The following is a 16826-nucleotide window of genomic DNA, read 5'->3' on the forward strand; positions in this document are numbered from 1 at the left end:
CATGCATCTAACTTACTATGAACTCCACATTACACAATTAGATTAGCATTTAAATACAAATATGCTACAGAGAAGAATAAGTACAAAGCAGAGTCATTGGAGAATACCATGCTTATACTGTAATGTATAGGTTACAGCTTGAACTTTATGTGTCTTTATGCAGGTTTAAAACACTGCTAATAAGCTGCCTCAGAAAGCTGTCACATCTCTTCACAGACCTGTCCTAGAAACTGATTTTGAGATGCTATGGTTAAAGACTTTCTAGCAATGCAAATAAAGCATTTATTGGATGGTAGCTTGCTGCTCACTGTACAGCCCACATCACAATTTCTTGGTAAATTTATTTCTTCTTTACATCTTTTCAACACTTTTGAGCTGAAATAATGGGAAGGGATGAGGGTAATGATGAGGGGAAGCAATGGGGAGAGAGAGGGTGAGAAGAAAGAAGAAGAGAGTAGAGAGAAGAGGTTTCATCTGGATCATAATCTTTGCACATCTCCATGGAGGGTGCTCTCCCAGCCTTTCCCAAGTCCAGGCGTCATCCTTTCCTTCCTTTGAAACATTGCTATCAGCACTTCTATGGGGTGTAAAACTTCTCACATCTCCTGGCTCATGTGGAGCTTTGTGGATTTACTCCATCTGAGATGTTTAACCATTATGTAAAAATTCCTGTTGGATTTATGTACAATGGATTAACTTTGGTGGTAGTAATAGCACACATTCCTCCTGCTTCCAGGCAACTGCAAGAGTGTAACTGTTGGCAGAGTCTACTCCATTTTGGTTTAGCAGAGTGCTGCTCATTTAATTCTTTTACATCTTGGAATCACTGTTATCTATGATCTGTCTGCCTTGAACTATCATACTAGGTGCTTTTATTACATGATTAATTAGGAAGTAAAGCAGAAACAAGCTGTCTAATGAATTTTGTATCCTTTTTTACCTGTCAGCAAAGGGCTACCCAGCTCCATACTTTGAATCAGCACAGCCCTCTTTCAAGAGAAAAGATCCGAGAGAAATACTGTGCATGCCCACTAAGATAACTTCCAGAGGTAGACCGTAGGTAATTCACTTCTCTATTTATAGATAATATCGGATCACAGAGGACTTTGCATGTGACAGGATCTTGGACACAGTGGTCAGTAGGAACATCCCAGCAACGCAGGCTAAAAAGTTCAGGTTTTGCTCTTTTGAAAGCACCAATTTGCCAGGAAAAAATATTAACCTCCTGGTTAGCCCTGTCTCCCTTGACACAGCATTAGTAACTCACTCTCTCACATAACAGCAGAAGTAGAGTTCAAATTTCACCTATGCATGGAAAGAAAGAAGACAGCTTCAGCCACAGCCCTGTTGCAGGTTCTCTTTTGCTACTGCTCTGTATCACAGATCTGTTCTCATCCTGACAGCTAATGGGATGACATGTAGCTGGATCTCACTCTTCACCAAAAGTTTGTGTCTGTCTCCAGCTATAATGAGCATATAAAAGAAAGGTTCCATCTCTGTTTGGCTGATCACAGTAGTGTATATATACATATATATACATATAAACTGTGGTGATTTAGCCCGGTGTCCATCAAGTCATAAAATCACTCCCCTTCCCAAATTGGACAGGAGAGAGAGAGAAATATAACACACGGCTTGTGAATTAAGGATGGAGAGATCACTGAACAATTAGCATCACGGGCAAAACAGACTCAACTTAGGGAGAAAAAGGTTTGATTTATTAAAGAAACAATAAAATCAGGGAAATGAGAAACAAAACTGTCTTAAAGACACTTTCCCCAAACTCTCCTCTTCCCAGGACTCTCCTTCTTTCCCCTACAGCAGAGCAGGGGATGGGGGTTGCAGTCAGTTTGTTACAGATGGACTTTGCCACTGCTTCTTCTCAGGGGGAAGCATCCTCACTCTTCCCACTGCTACACGGTGGGGTCCCTCCCATGGGAGACAGTCCCTCACAAACTTCTGCAGCATGGGTCTTTCCCATGGGATACAGCTCCTCGTGAACTGCTCCAGCATGGGGCCTTCCATGGGGGCAGCTCCTCACACCCTGCCCCAGTGTGGGTCATCCACCAGGAGAACAGTCCTTCAGGTACAGACTGGTCCAGCCTGAGTCCCTCACAGGATCACAAGTCCTGGCAGCAAACCTGCTCTTGTGTGGGCTACTGTCTCCCCATGGGCTCCCAGGTCCTGCCAGCAACTTGCTCCAGGATGAACTTCTTATGGAGTCACAGCCTCTTTCAGGTATCCACCCGCTCTGGCATGGGCTCATCCACGGGCTGCAAGTGAGTCTCTACTTCCCAGTGGCTTCCATGGACTGCAGGGAGTCAACCTGCTTCACCATGATCCTCACCACAGGTCACAGGGGAGGCTTTTCAGTGCCTAAGCACCCTCCTCCCCCTTTTTTCAGTCCATGCCTTCACCAGCTCTTTATCCAAACAATTACATAGATGTAGATGTTTTATAAAGCAGATATTGTGTATGTAAAAATTAAAAAAAGAAACAACCCTTGGGAGTTTAAACATTTGATTAGCTTTAGGGATAATCTTAAAAGTAATTATTTCTTCTTTTGTCCACGTATGAAGTACATGGATATATTAGTCACTAACATGGCAACTTGTCACTGTGTGTAGAATTCTGCCCCTGATAGTAGTGAGCAATATACCTGCAAAATGTTTAATGGGCCAAGTCACCCAGAAATCTTTTTATCTATCTTGACTGACTACTTCTCATAGTGAATAGCTCCCCTTTCAATAGCTTGGATCTTGATGTACCATGTTTGATGCTACTGTTTGGTCTCATGTAAATTAATCAGATATCAGAGTATCTCTGAAAAAAAAAATAGTAGTGATTTAGAGTCTCCTCTCAAATAAGCAACATGACAGATAAAATGGATTGGTTGTTTTTCTCAAAGCAACTGTAAGACAAGAAACCCAGGCCCCGAAGAACAAAAAAACCCCATCAATCTCAGAACCAGGGGTAATAATAATAAAATTTAGAAATCATTTTAACATTGCAAGAAGTTTGTATGACTGAAGGTATACAGAAGGTCTATGTATTTCCAACCTGGAATAAAAAGAAGTTATTTCTTTCATATTTCTGCTAAGGCTTTGACCTAAAACAAATTTGGAAAAAATAAAAATGCTCATCCATTACTGTCGCAATGTCCCTGAAGTCTTAGAAAATCCATATAACTTTAACACAATAAAATAAGTGGGTTATTAAAAGCAGATATACAAAATTAAGTATCATATTTCTATTTATTTTTTGAGATAATATACACCTTACAATTATTTTATCTGATTTGTACAGAGCTGTCAGTCTTCCAAGGTTGTTTATTCACTCTTCCCTCTCTCTGTTCTACTGTCTTCCCCTGGTAACTCATCATCTCTCTCAGAACTGTCTGGTCATTGTTCATCTTGTGGCATTATTTAGGTGGCTGCTTTGCAAGTTTAAATGCTACTTTCTCACCTGGGAGCATTTTACCTTATTTACAGTAGGGCAAGTAGTGATCCAAGCTGAAGATCAGCAGAATCTAATTTGCTCCACTACACAGATATAGAAAATGTTAAACCAAACTGAATTCATAAGTGTTGTACAGCTCCTTGTTGACACTAGGAGTTAACATAGTCCAGCATGTCTACTTCATTTCATTCTTTTCAATTTGCCTTCTTTCTTTCATCTTCTGATTTTATTTTATTTTGTAATTTGACTAAAAAGATACATTTTTGTGGCGATTCTTAATGAGTAACTTTGTCCAAAGTTATTTAGACATCCATCCAATATATCTGGAGCACACCACAAATATAGAATCTTTAAAATAAAAACTAAACCAACAACAGTAAATGTATAACAGGATTTCAATATACAGCTCTCTCCTCCACTCTCTCTATGGAGAATACAATGCAGACTGTAGTTCAGGATCTGTTTCGATTATTGCAATAGTAGGGGTTAGAATGATGGGTTTTATGTTCATAACTGGTAGGATTCATTACAACAGAATTATTCTGCTTATAAAGAGTACAATGCACAATTTAGCTGTTATTTCTGTAGGAACATTGAAAGGTAAATTAGTCCAAAGTCAGTTACGAAATCATTTAGCTTTGAGAAAATTTCATCCTTAGAATAAAATAGATTTGTGGAAGAGAAAGGTGGGGAATGCAACCTTCAAAACAAATGTTGGTTGCTTTACGTGTTTGGGTTTGGGGTTATTTTTTTGGAAACTAGTCTTTTTTTATCTACAGAAGACTTGATGTGGTCTGTCATGGTCTTCCTGGATTCCTTTAGTATATTCCAGACACATTCTCTTGCTCAACTTTCCTTTTGTGTTAATATAAGTCCAGTTAGGCTGCTTACTACCGTGTAACTTCTCCTCGTAAATATTTTGTACTGTTCTGAATAAATTATATAATTAATAAAGAACTTTAAAATAATGTTTATTCTCCTACAAATAAATTGAGTGTAATATTAACATTTTGCTATCAGTCTTCCTGGGCTTCTACTCTTAATCTATTTTTATGATTAGCCAAAAAGTAATGTACTTGAAGTCTTATTTAATTTAAGCATGTTGCCATAGACAATCTTACACTCTATTATTACTTGAAAAGTTTTGACTAATCTATGCATGTTTTCAACTACTGATTCATGTTTAATAACAGTTGTATCAGGAAAACAGTCAAAGCTTTATTATTTTGTAGATTTCGCCCTTAAATCACATGCATTAATCATGCTTGATGACAGAATATTCAATACTCATGACCTGCCTTTCCTTTTTTCCCTCCATCTCCTTCATTTTACACTTCTACAGCTTCTTTGATCTCTTATAGTCAAGTCTAGTGCAAGACCTAAAATTACTGAAGTCTGCTTTTGCCTTATTCATTTAAATGTCTAAGGATCAAACTGTTAGTATCTTCTAGAGAGTCCCTAGCATAGGAAAAAGAACAAAAATTTTTCAGTTTAATGCTGTACGAAGACAAGGAAAAGAGGAGGAACAATTACTCCTGTATGTCCAATGTTATGTTTATGTTTTCTATTCACATCTCACTATTCCATCAAAATGTAATGGATAAAATGAAATATCTAAGTCAGTTTCACCATAATTCTTCAGATTTCAAGTAAATTTAAGACCAAAGGTTAGAGGAAATAGGACTTAAAAGCATACATTGCCAAAAGTGGGATGCTCTTCTTTGTGACTATTTTTTCCTTTTATATCTCAAGACTATTGACTGTTTGCTTTTTCATAGTATACACAAATGGACAAAAATTTCACATTAAAGTTCCTTGCATTTAACTTTCTACTGTTAGTGTTTCAAATACTGTCTTTGGAATAGCAAGACAAAAACTCTTTTGAAATAGTGGGTTTCGTCTCTGTCTTCATGCCAAAGACGGGGACATAAGGGTTAGAGCTTCCTCTGGTGAAAGCAGTCTCTTGGGGAGATATCTGTTCTCTTTCAGCACTAGAAATGGATGAAGTTAGAGAAAAAGAGCTTCTGTGCCTGCAATTATTCACTTATCTCTAACTTCTCTCTTTAACAAAAAGTAAGATCTGTCTTCCCTTTCATTCAAGTGCCAATAATTTCAGGGATCCTGCACACCTCAGAACTTTTGCTGTACTGCTGCTGAGTTGGAGTGTATCACTTCTGTCATTGCATGGATGCAGTGCTGCCAAAATCAATCAGTCAGCATATCCTCAGGTTACTCTTATTTTCTTGGATAAATCACACATACAAAATCATTTTGCAGTGCTCCCTGAACCTGCTCTGCTAGGTACTGACCACTCTTCAATGAAAGTCATTGAGACTGTCTGAAGTAATAAGCTGTCATACAAATTCAACAAAACAATTGCAAAGGAAATTTCACTGAAAAAAAAATGTATGGGATCTGCTAAGTGCTGTTTAAAATGTTTCATCCACTCCACGTTTTGTTTAAGTAATGATGTAGGAGGTTCAATATTCACTCAATGGACCTTAACATTACTATGTTACACAGAGTTGCAAGAGCCTGAGATGGCAACTCATTTGATGGGGATCATTTTGAAGAAATATTTATTGCAATAACACTGCTATTCCAGATGACTTCTCAATACATCCTAAATACTTGAAGATAGTTAATTATAAGAAAAATTAAGATTGTGTGCAGGAATATTATTTCCATATAATATAAAAAGTAATATTATCATCATTTACACTCCTGAAAGTAAATATCTCAGTTCCGGCACTTGAGAGCAGTAATTATATCCATGAAATAAGGAAAGATAATATTTTATCCTCTCAATAACTGCAGTCAGTATTTATTATGGACTATAAACAGTGAAGACAAATGATCTCCTTTGGAAATGCTGTGGGGTTTTTTTTCCCCTTAGATTTACCTCTCTAAACTAAAAGGGGGAAATATAGTCCTAGGACTGAAATTAGCCAATAGTCAATGAAAGTGGAGATGGAGAGGAACACATTGTACCACCGAATCTCTCTTCAAATGAGGAACTTGTCTGTACTTAGAAGAATTAGAAATACATGTGCAGGTATATACCCAGTTCTATAAACTGATAAGCACACCTTTATTAGATAAAGGCCCCAATATTTTACAGTCTCAGATATGGAACTAGAAATCCAACTGTGAATGGTTTTCTAATTCAGTCAGAATGAAGACACACTTGATGGCTCTTTCACTTAAGAGAAGAATCTTCTGTTGCCAAAATTCATAAAAGTAAATTCAAATGTAAAAGAAAAACAAAATATGCTATTAGAGAGGAAAGTTATCAGCAATTTCGAAATTATCTCAGCAAAGGGGAAATTGTCAAGCTCCATTAGTCATTGGTATTATATCACTATGTTAAAAACTAATGTATATAAACTATTTAAGTTTATAAAGTAAAATGTAATGATAACCTGGGCACTAACAAATTTTACAATAAACTGTTGAAAGTGTGACAAGCATGGAAATAAGATACATTCCTCCTTACATTCCCTTGTCAATTTCGCATTATCCCTGCTGCATCAGGTACATGTATTTGCCTGCATTTTTACCTTCAAACTTTAGAGCATGTCAACAAACCATAAGAGGAGATGAGTGGCTTAACAGATCCATATCTTCTAAATCTCTGAAAGTACTCTGAATTTCAACAAAAAACCCTGTGTTTTTTGAAATGACAAATGCCCTTAATACAATCTAAGACAAAACAGTTGGCTTGGTAGAAGAGGTGGCCAAGCTATGCCATCCCATGTGATGTCATGCTCAGGATATAAGGGCAGCAGCCGGGCCGTGGTGGCGCTGAGGCAAGTGTGGGAACCGTGGCTCTGCTGCCAGGCTGCGGGCGGTGATCAGTGACACCAGGTAGCGCTCGTTTTTCTATGTCCTTTGGTTGCCATTATAACTGCTTACTCTATGTGTTATTTTATTAAATTGTCCTTAACTCCCAAAGTTCTAGAACTATCTCTTGATTCTCCTTCCCATTCTGTTAAGGTGGGGAGGAGTGAGTAACTATGTGGTTTGGTTATTGTTCAGTCAGGGCTTAACCACCACAAGTCCGTAGACAATATATGCAATTTTGTGACTCAGATGCAGTTCATTTAAAGCTACAAGGCATCAACTTTCCCTGGAACCTTTGTGTCTTTGTAACTTTACAGCTGAACTTTACAGAAATAAACTGAACAGTAATATCCTCCTCATGAAGTTCAATTCGTTTGCTATTTCAGAGTGTCTGAAGAAAATGCAATTGCTTGTATGAGTTAAAGTTAGGGAATAGGTTCCTAATCCTAATCAGGATCTTCTGAAGATCTGATAAACATGAAGTGACCTGCTCAGTATCCTTAAGAAGTGATTATTAAGATTAATTAAGAGTATTAACCTCTAAGTCATTCTCAGAACCATCCCAAACATCAGCAAAATCTGGTCTCAGGAGAGAAAACTTTCCAAAGTTTCCAAAGTGACCTAAATCCACCTCTCAGTTTTATGAGTTCAGATGGAATCTCCACATCATATTCATGAGAAATTGTGCCTGTAAGAGGTTAAATTTCTTCTTCTCAAGTTACCATACTACCCAACACATCCAGGAATCCACTTTTCACACCTAAAGCATGCCCCTACCTCTATCTCTAGGGCATTGGTAGGTCCATCACACGAGAAGAAAATGTGGCAATTGTCAAGATCAGCCCCCTTCACACCTTACCAGCCTCCAGAAAACATGCCAGAGCCTCCAGCCAAACATAGATGTTGACTCCACCCCTGGACCGAAGAACACGCTTCTATGGTGGATGCAGAGTGAGGAGAGGAAGGAGCAACAGTCATATCCCCTATGATGCTGGACAGCAACAGAAGAGCCTGGAGTTCTCCCCCCAAATCATCACTTTTGCTTGCATATTGAACTTCTACCACTTACCTTCAACTACAGATATCTCCACTGCCAGTGCTCCTGTATAGCCTGAAAATGAGACCATCATTGTCACCACTACTTTCATCAGCAGAATGAGACCTAAAGATGGTCACTGACAGTGTGAGGCCTATACATGAACTTCCACCATGATCCTTCTCAATGTTTTTTCTCCACTACTGTGAACACCCAGACTGAGTTCTAACACTACTCTCAACTCTAAGTCCATGAAAGTATTTAGTATCTATAGTTTTAGGTGGTTATTATTACAAATGCTATTGTTCACTCCACAAATTCTGGCAGATATGTTGGTTACGCAGACCAATGAAATTTATTTGCAAACATAAATTCTACAAAGTTGTGTGGAGCCCTCATATCCTGTGAGTGAGACGGCCCATAAGAATGAAGATAGGTCTGATAAAAACTAACTTACCAGTCCATTGAAATATGAAGCATACATCTAAATAAAATCTCCCAAAACAATTAGATCATCAAGCTGTAATCAAAAGACCCTTAACTGTTCTTAATGTTCATGTAAACATCCACATTTATGAAGACAGTAACTCCCTACCTGACTCTGAATTCTTAGTAGTGTCATTACTAAGCTGGAAGATACAGATTTTTCAAGTCTTTTTTATTCCTAACTCTATCCATACTACAATGGTAATTAGAGACGGGAAATAAATTAGCTATATGAGATTCTATTATTTTGAACCTATTAACACCATGCCCTCTTTCTATCCCTACAGGCATTTCTGAATTCAGAAGTAATCACAGCTCTGATCATGTGCATTCTCAAATCCTAACCCTGAATTATCCCTGAATTATAACCTTAATTAAACTTAACTTTGATTATTGAAGGGCCAATTGTACCTTAAAAGAGAACATGACTCATTGGACCTTTCCCCAGTTCTGTGGGCCCTTGAGTGTTTAATATAATGGATTTTTGGAGGTTTATTCCTAGATCCCTCCCCAAACTAACAGTCCAATCAAATCTCCACTTACAGCCTACAGTGAATGAAACACATGATAATTGTATTCTGTACCAGTATCCCCTCTTCCAGACTTCTAACTCACAATGATGAACTGAACTCTTGAAGCTTTATATTCCTAAATTCTACATGAAATCTCAGCCCTAGCTCTAAAGTTGATTGTAATAGTGATTGGCTCTTACTAATCCTTAACCCTAAAAGTAATCCAAATGTTATGATACTGAATGGACTGGTAACTATGTCAAAAAAACAAACCCCCAAAATCAAAACACTCTCCCCTCCCTGCCAAAAAAAAAAAAAGAGATGAGAAGACTAGAGATGGAAAGGAAAGGAAAGGAAAGGAAAGGAAAGGAAAGGAAAGGAAAGGAAAGGAAAGGAAAGGAAAGGAAAGGAAAGGAAAGGAAAGGAAAGGAAAGGAAAGGAAAGGAAAGGAAAGGAAAGGAAAGGAAAGGAAAGGAAAGGAAAGGAAAGGAAAGGAAAGGAAAGGAAAGGAAAGGAAAGGAAAGGAAAGGAAAGGAAAGGAAAGGAAAGGAAAGGAAAGGAAAGGAAAGGAAAGGAAAGGAAAGGAGTCTAATATTAAGGTAGTCTCTTGGTATTTCCCTAGATGTAAACTTGATTTTAAATATTCCTTCTCTAAATGTAATTAGAAATATAGCTGAGACAAACTCCTATGTTAGATCAAAATACAGAAGAGTGGAGATGTTGCTGATACCTCTTTCCTTTCCAATTTTACTGTCTTTATAACGTGAAGCTACAGATATCTGTGACCTACTCCATTTTATAGCATGAAAGTGTCTGGTAATTTTCAGAGTAGGATGGTTCTAGAGGGCTGTGTAGGGTAAAGTGAGACAAAATAGATATGGTATTTTCCATTTTGGGTAACAATGGGATCAATCTAATTCAAAATGCTTTCAGGAATAAAAAATTGTGATTTGATGTGGAACTAGATTATTCATTCCAATATTAGAGACAGAAATAAAGTAATCTTCATGCAATGTGGACAAGTGGAGGACCAGTACCTTGGAGTGAATTGCACAGTTAAATTCTAACAGCATTGTAAAGTTTGGTTTTATGATGCATCCAAGCACGTAGTTCTCCCTCCTTTGCTTGGCACCTAGCAGAGTCATATTGAAGGGTCTGTCTTCAAATGGTAGGAAACTGTGTTTCTCTTGATTTCATACTTTTTCCATAAACATCTGCTCTTGACCATTACCTGAAACAAGACTCTGTAATGCCTAGTGTCTCATACAGAAAAATACACACGTACATGTTAAGCTTAGGGATCAGACTGTCAGCTGTAGTTAATCTACAGATCCACTAAAGGCAGATTGTAACCTGAGGATATGCATCATCAGAGTCTGAGAATTGTAGGATCTTATCTATTATTGTATAGGTTTTGAAGACTACCTGATCATTTATCTCCCTGCCTTTTTCTCAAATCCTTATCCCTGCACAATTATGGTACATATCTAACTATTGTACAACCTCAGAGGATCATTTGCTTCATACTGTACCTGACACCTCATTTCTCAAACAGATATTACTATTAGTCATCTCTCTTCCATGTTTTGCATACGTCACTAAAGTAGCATGTGTTTGTGCTAAAAAGAATTTTAATCTGAGTCATATTCTGATCAGAACTACAGAGGTGTAAATGTCTGAGTTCAGTGGAAAATTATCTGTAAAATAGATTTCCTAACCTGTTCATTCTGTTTTGTTCTTTTTTATTTCCAGTAAAAGCTAGAACAATCTACTTTTGACAATAACAGACAACAGTTAACAAAAATCCCATATGTATTATATATTATAATTTGACTGTTGAAGGATTTTAGTTAAAGAGGTACAGTTAAAAAAAGCAATGTCACACTTTTGAATCTTTCAAAATCTCAAAGCATTTTATATACTGTAAATTGAGCCTTATGGTACATGAACTGTAATACTTTTTAAAAAATATGTTATATCTTAACAGTGGATAATCTATGTCATATACATTCTTCACCCTGTAGGAGAGACTATATTCCCAAATGTTAGTAGTATATCTGTGGAATCTAGAAAGTGGGATTAAGTTCTCCATTGACTCAATGATTTCTTGTAGAAATTTGGGACTGTAATATCAAAACAATTCACTTTTCACTACAGCAAAGCTGTTTATTTTCAACATTATCCAAAATCCAGGATTTTTTTCCTTTCTATTCCAGTCTTGTAATCTTAGCTTTATAAAAGTCAAGTGATTTATTTGATGCATCTAATTGGTTTTCAAAACATGTCAGTCAGTAATCTTACATTTCCTTGTCAGTTATTAGGAGATATTACTGCTTATAGCATCATAGAATCATAGAATGGTACATACTGGAAGGGAACTTTAGAGATTATCTTGTCCAACATCCCTGCTGATTTCCTGATCCATCTAGATCAGGTCACACAGGAACAAGTCCAGGTAGATTTTGAAACCTTGGCAGGTAGTGCAGCCATAGTACTGCCTTCTATTACCCTCCAGAACACAATAGCATCAAGAAGACTGTCATCAGGAAATGATCCCAAATTGTTCGACAGAATTGCCTGGGAGAGCATTAGGTGGCTTCAGTCCAAACACAGTGTCTGCTCTACCATCTCAGTACCTTCAAGCTACAGACCATTGATGAAAAGCACTAGGAAGTTTTCTTGGTACAACTTACATTTATTAAGAAATGTGAGACATTTGTGCAAATTAAGCTCTATAATGCATTACTATTGATAATAATGACATCAACATGTGACCATTTCAAAGTGTTGGTTATGCAGTGGAAATTCCTTTCAGAATATCTTCCAGTGTACAGATATCTACTGCTCTGGAGAAAGTGGGGAAAAATAAGGAAAGTATATCATATGTACATCTGCTGTGGAATTTCTAATACCAACTAAGCAGTAAAGAACTGACTGTAACATCTGCAGTTCTGGGTTTTTAATGGTTTTTTGTTTGTTTGTTTGTTTGTTTGCTTGGTTGGTTGGTTTTTTCTGATTTCCTTTGGTATAATATCAAGTTTATCTTCTTCTGAACAAAAAATTGGAATTTCTTTTCATGTAACAGATCATATTCTTCACTTGAAGTTTTCTGCATCTTTATGATGGATTTGCAGACTGTCCTCTTTCATTTTGCTTCTTGTGATGCCTCACTCATATCTGCCTCATTCTCTCTATATATTTCTTTTTCCATGCACACTTATCATTCCTCTTTTCCAGGTCTCCACTTTTTTTGTCTAGTTTTCATCAGGTACTTTCAAAGTCTTACTTATAAACATTGTCTCATTCTAGTTTCTTTTTCTTTTTTGTCAGGATATTTTGCACTCTTATTTTCCCCATATCCCTCAAATGTTGTTTTCTTTGTTGCTAAGCCTCCCTGTCCTCCCTCAGTTCTTTTTTATGGTCTCACTCATAGCCCTGTATCCTTTGAGTTGTTTGTTTGGCTACTTTTTTTCTCAAAATCTTAGTAGTTGTTTCCCTTGCACCATTCTATGGTTTTGTGTACAGCAGTTAAAACCTGTGTGAAGATGAGAGAAATGGATAGTGGCAATTGACAGATGGTCTCTTTTTTTTCTCTGATTTCTATTTGGTAATGATATTTGTATGGCAATGAAATCTTAGAATTCTCATAAAAATTTACTGGAGGATGTTTCTCCAATAACATGAAAATTAAGTCTTAATCAGGCTTAAGCAAAAAGTGAAATCACATATCTTTCCAAGTAATTCTTCAAGCAACAACAACAAATATACAGAGACTAAATAACTAACTCAAACTTTTATTTTTGCCTGGAAAATGGTCAGGATGAAAAAAATGGGAGGCTACTAAGTGGCACAGATTGTGAAGTAGTGGCTCAAGCTAGAGCTTGACAGATGTCCGGTGTATGATGGGCCTCTAGCATTCAAATGACTCTCAGATTAGCCAGCACATCTCCAGTAATAAAGGAGAGTAATGATTTCAGCTCTCTTATTTATTCATTTTACACTGAGTCTGAAAGCCATAAAACACTATGCTGATGGATGTAAATTGTCTCAGACAATTAGCTCCAGTTGTACAAAAGCAAATCTGAAGTCTCTTCAGTTTCATAAGCAAAATGCCTTGGATTGCATTTCAAATATTAGTTAAGTAAATAAAAATAGAGATGTGTAATGATAAGGGTGTGATGGGAAAACACTATTAGGAAGAGAACTCTGTAATGAGGACACTTCAGCACAAAGCAATACTATTGGTTAAAGTCAAACTGTCCATCCTTTGTGTATTAATGAGTAATAATATTTCTTACAATTAGTAACACTGTTATCCTACTCTTTGTAGTATTTCTCAGTTTGATTGCTAGTTCTAGACAGATTCAATATATTTAAAATTCCTATACTAAACAATGACTTTGTTTCCTCAATAACTCAGAAAATCTCTCTGCAATGTCAGTGGCAGGATTTTCAGTAAAAGAATCCTGAAGAAGACTTCCATCTCTGATCAGTCAGCAAAGTCATTTTAAAAATTAGACTATTTTCATTTCATGGTGCCAAAAAACCCACAATTCTTTCAGGCTACACAGCAACTATAAGACTTGCACAAGCATCAGATTTATTGGCCTTTTGCTGGGCTTGTGCAACAGGTACATCATGTTCCCATAGAAGTCTTCTTTGGGATGCTTTTACTGAAAATCCTAACAGGATGATGACAAATTTAATCTGAACAATGGTGTGGAAGCCTTGAGCACAACCTCCTGTGTTACATATCTAGCCACTGCAGCTCAATATATCCTCCTTTAGTTGACTCAGGGCTGTGTGTTCCATTTGACCATTTTAACTTTAAAGTTGCAACAAACGGCTTGTGTGAATTTGACATGAAAGATGAAATAGTGGCAAAGGCTGAAATTGGGTGATATCTTTGGAAAATACCAGTTTCCACAAAACTGATAGGAAAGGAGTAGGGATCTACAAATCACTAGTTCACAGCAGTACTGCTAACTATTATCTAGTGCTCCACCTATGACTGCTGTCATTTCATATAATTGGTCCCAAATCAGTTTTTTTCAGTGTTGTCAGGGAGAAAAGTATTATATAGATGAGATGAAAATAAATAATATGCTTAATATAACACAAATAAACAGTAGAAGAGAAAGAAAATTGTCTCAGTATCTTTTTTGGTGAACCTGACCTTTGATACCTTGACCACACTTGATCGACAAAACAGAGTCACAAGGGATATCAATTAGTTATTACAAAAAGACAGCAGTATCTGAAGGAAAACACATGGTTCTTATTCGGCCTAAGGCCTTTTCTATTTTACTAACACTGTAAATGAACTTACACAATGTGTGAAAATTTCATTTGCAGTTGTAGAAGAGCAAAAAGGAATTTTATATATATGTCAGTTGGATTTTCTCTCTCCATTTCCTGTTTTCAGACACATCTGTTATTGAGATGATAATGATCCTGAAGGACGTATTCAGTATGTATGAACAGTCCCAATGTGCTTGTTTTTTTCCATAATGATTGTTTCAGCTTGAGTCCAAAGCAATAGCTGTCTAAAAGAACTTTCTTGAAAACCTCCAAGGAAGGAGACTGCACAACACCCCTGGGCAGCCTGTTCCACTGCTCCGTCACTCTTATGGTGAAATAGTTTTTTCTTATGTTTAAGTGGAACGTTTTGTGTTCCAGTTTCATCCCATTACCCCTTGTCCTGTTGCTAAATACAACAGAAAAAAGCGATGCCCCAACCTCCTGACACCCACCCTTTAGATATTTATAAATGTTAGTAAGCTCCTCTTCTCCAGACTAAACAGCCCCAGTTCCCACACCCTTTCCTCATATGAAAGATGTTCCAATCCCCTGATCATCTTGGTGTCCCTGCGCTGAAGTCTCTCCAGAAGTTCTCTGTCCCTCTTGAGCTGAGGAGCCCAGAACTGGACACAGGACTCCAGATGAGGTCTCACCAGGGCAGAGTAGAAGGGGAGAAGAACCTCCCTTGACCTGCTGGCCACACTCTTCTTGATGCATCCCAGGATGCCATTGGCCTTCTTGGCCACGAGGGCACATTGCTGGCTCATGGTTAGTTTATTATCAATCATGACTCCCAGGTCTCTCTCTGCAGAGCTGCTCTCCAGCAGGTCAATCCCCAGCCTGTACTGGTGTGTGGGGTAGTTCCTTCCCAGGTGCAGGACTCTGCACTTGTCCCTGTTGAACCTCATGAGGTTCCTCTCTGCCCAATTCTCAAGCCAATCAAGATCCTGCTGAATTTCAGCACAGCCTTCTGGGGAATCAGCCAGTCCTCCCAGTTTGGTGTCATCAGCAGACTTGCTGAGGGTGCACTCTGTCCCCTCACCCAGGTCGTTGATGAAGATGTTGAACAAGACTGGCCCCAGAATCCATCCCTGTGGAACTCCACTGGCCACAGGCCTCCGACTCGATTCTGTGCCATTGATCACCACCCTCTGGGCTCTGTCATTCAGCCAGCTCTCTAACCACCTCACTGTCCACTCATCCAAGCCACACTGCCTGAGCTTTCTGATGAGGATGTTGTGGGAGACAGTGTCAAAAGCCTTGTGAAATCAAGCTAGATGGCATCCGCTGCTCTCCCCTCATCCAGCCAGCCGGTTATGCACTCATAGAAGGATATCAGGTTAGTCAAACAGGATTTTCCCTTGGTGAATCCATGTTGACTCCCCCTGATAATCATCTTATCCTTCATATGTTCAGTGATAACATTCAAGATGATTCGTTCCATCACTTTTCCAGGGATGGAGGTGAGGCTGACCGGCCTGTAGTTTCCTGAGTCATCCTTCCTACCCTTTTTGAAGACTGACGTGACATTGGCCTTTCTCCAGTCCTCAGGCATCTCCCCTGTCCTCCATGATTGTTCAAAAATGATAGAGTGAGGCTTAGCAATCATATCAGCTAGCTCTCTCAGCACTCTAGGATGCATCCCATCAGGACGCATTGACTTATGAGCCTTAAGCTTGGCCAACAAGTCTTTAACCTCTTCCTCTTCCACCCAGGGCAAGTCCTCTGCTGTCCTGGCCATCCTGTTATCCTTGCTGGACTGGGCTTCCTGAGCGTCAGCCTTGGCTGTAAAGACTGAAGCAAAGAAGGCATTCAGTACTTCAGCCTTCTCTGCATCCTCAGACACCAGGGAACCCTCAGTGTTTAGCAGCAGACCCACATTCCCCCTCACCATTCTACTGCTGATGTACTTGAAAAATGCCTTATTGCTGTCCTTAACATCCCTGGCTAAATTTAATTCTAGAAGGGCTCTAGCCTTCCTAGTTGCACCCCTGCATGCCCTGGAAATGTTCCTATACTCTTCCCAAGAAGCCAGCCCCTGTTTCCACCTCTGATAGGTGGCTGCTTTCTGCCTGAGCTGTCCCAACAGATCCTTGCTCATCCATGGAGGCCTCCTACCTCCTTTTCCTCCTTTCTTGCACATTGGGACACACTGATCCTGGGCTTGGAGGAAGTGGTGCTTGAAGATT

Source organism: Colius striatus, chromosome 2, assembly GCF_028858725.1.
Source record: "Colius striatus isolate bColStr4 chromosome 2, bColStr4.1.hap1, whole genome shotgun sequence".
NCBI lineage: Eukaryota > Metazoa > Chordata > Aves > Coliiformes > Coliidae > Colius > Colius striatus.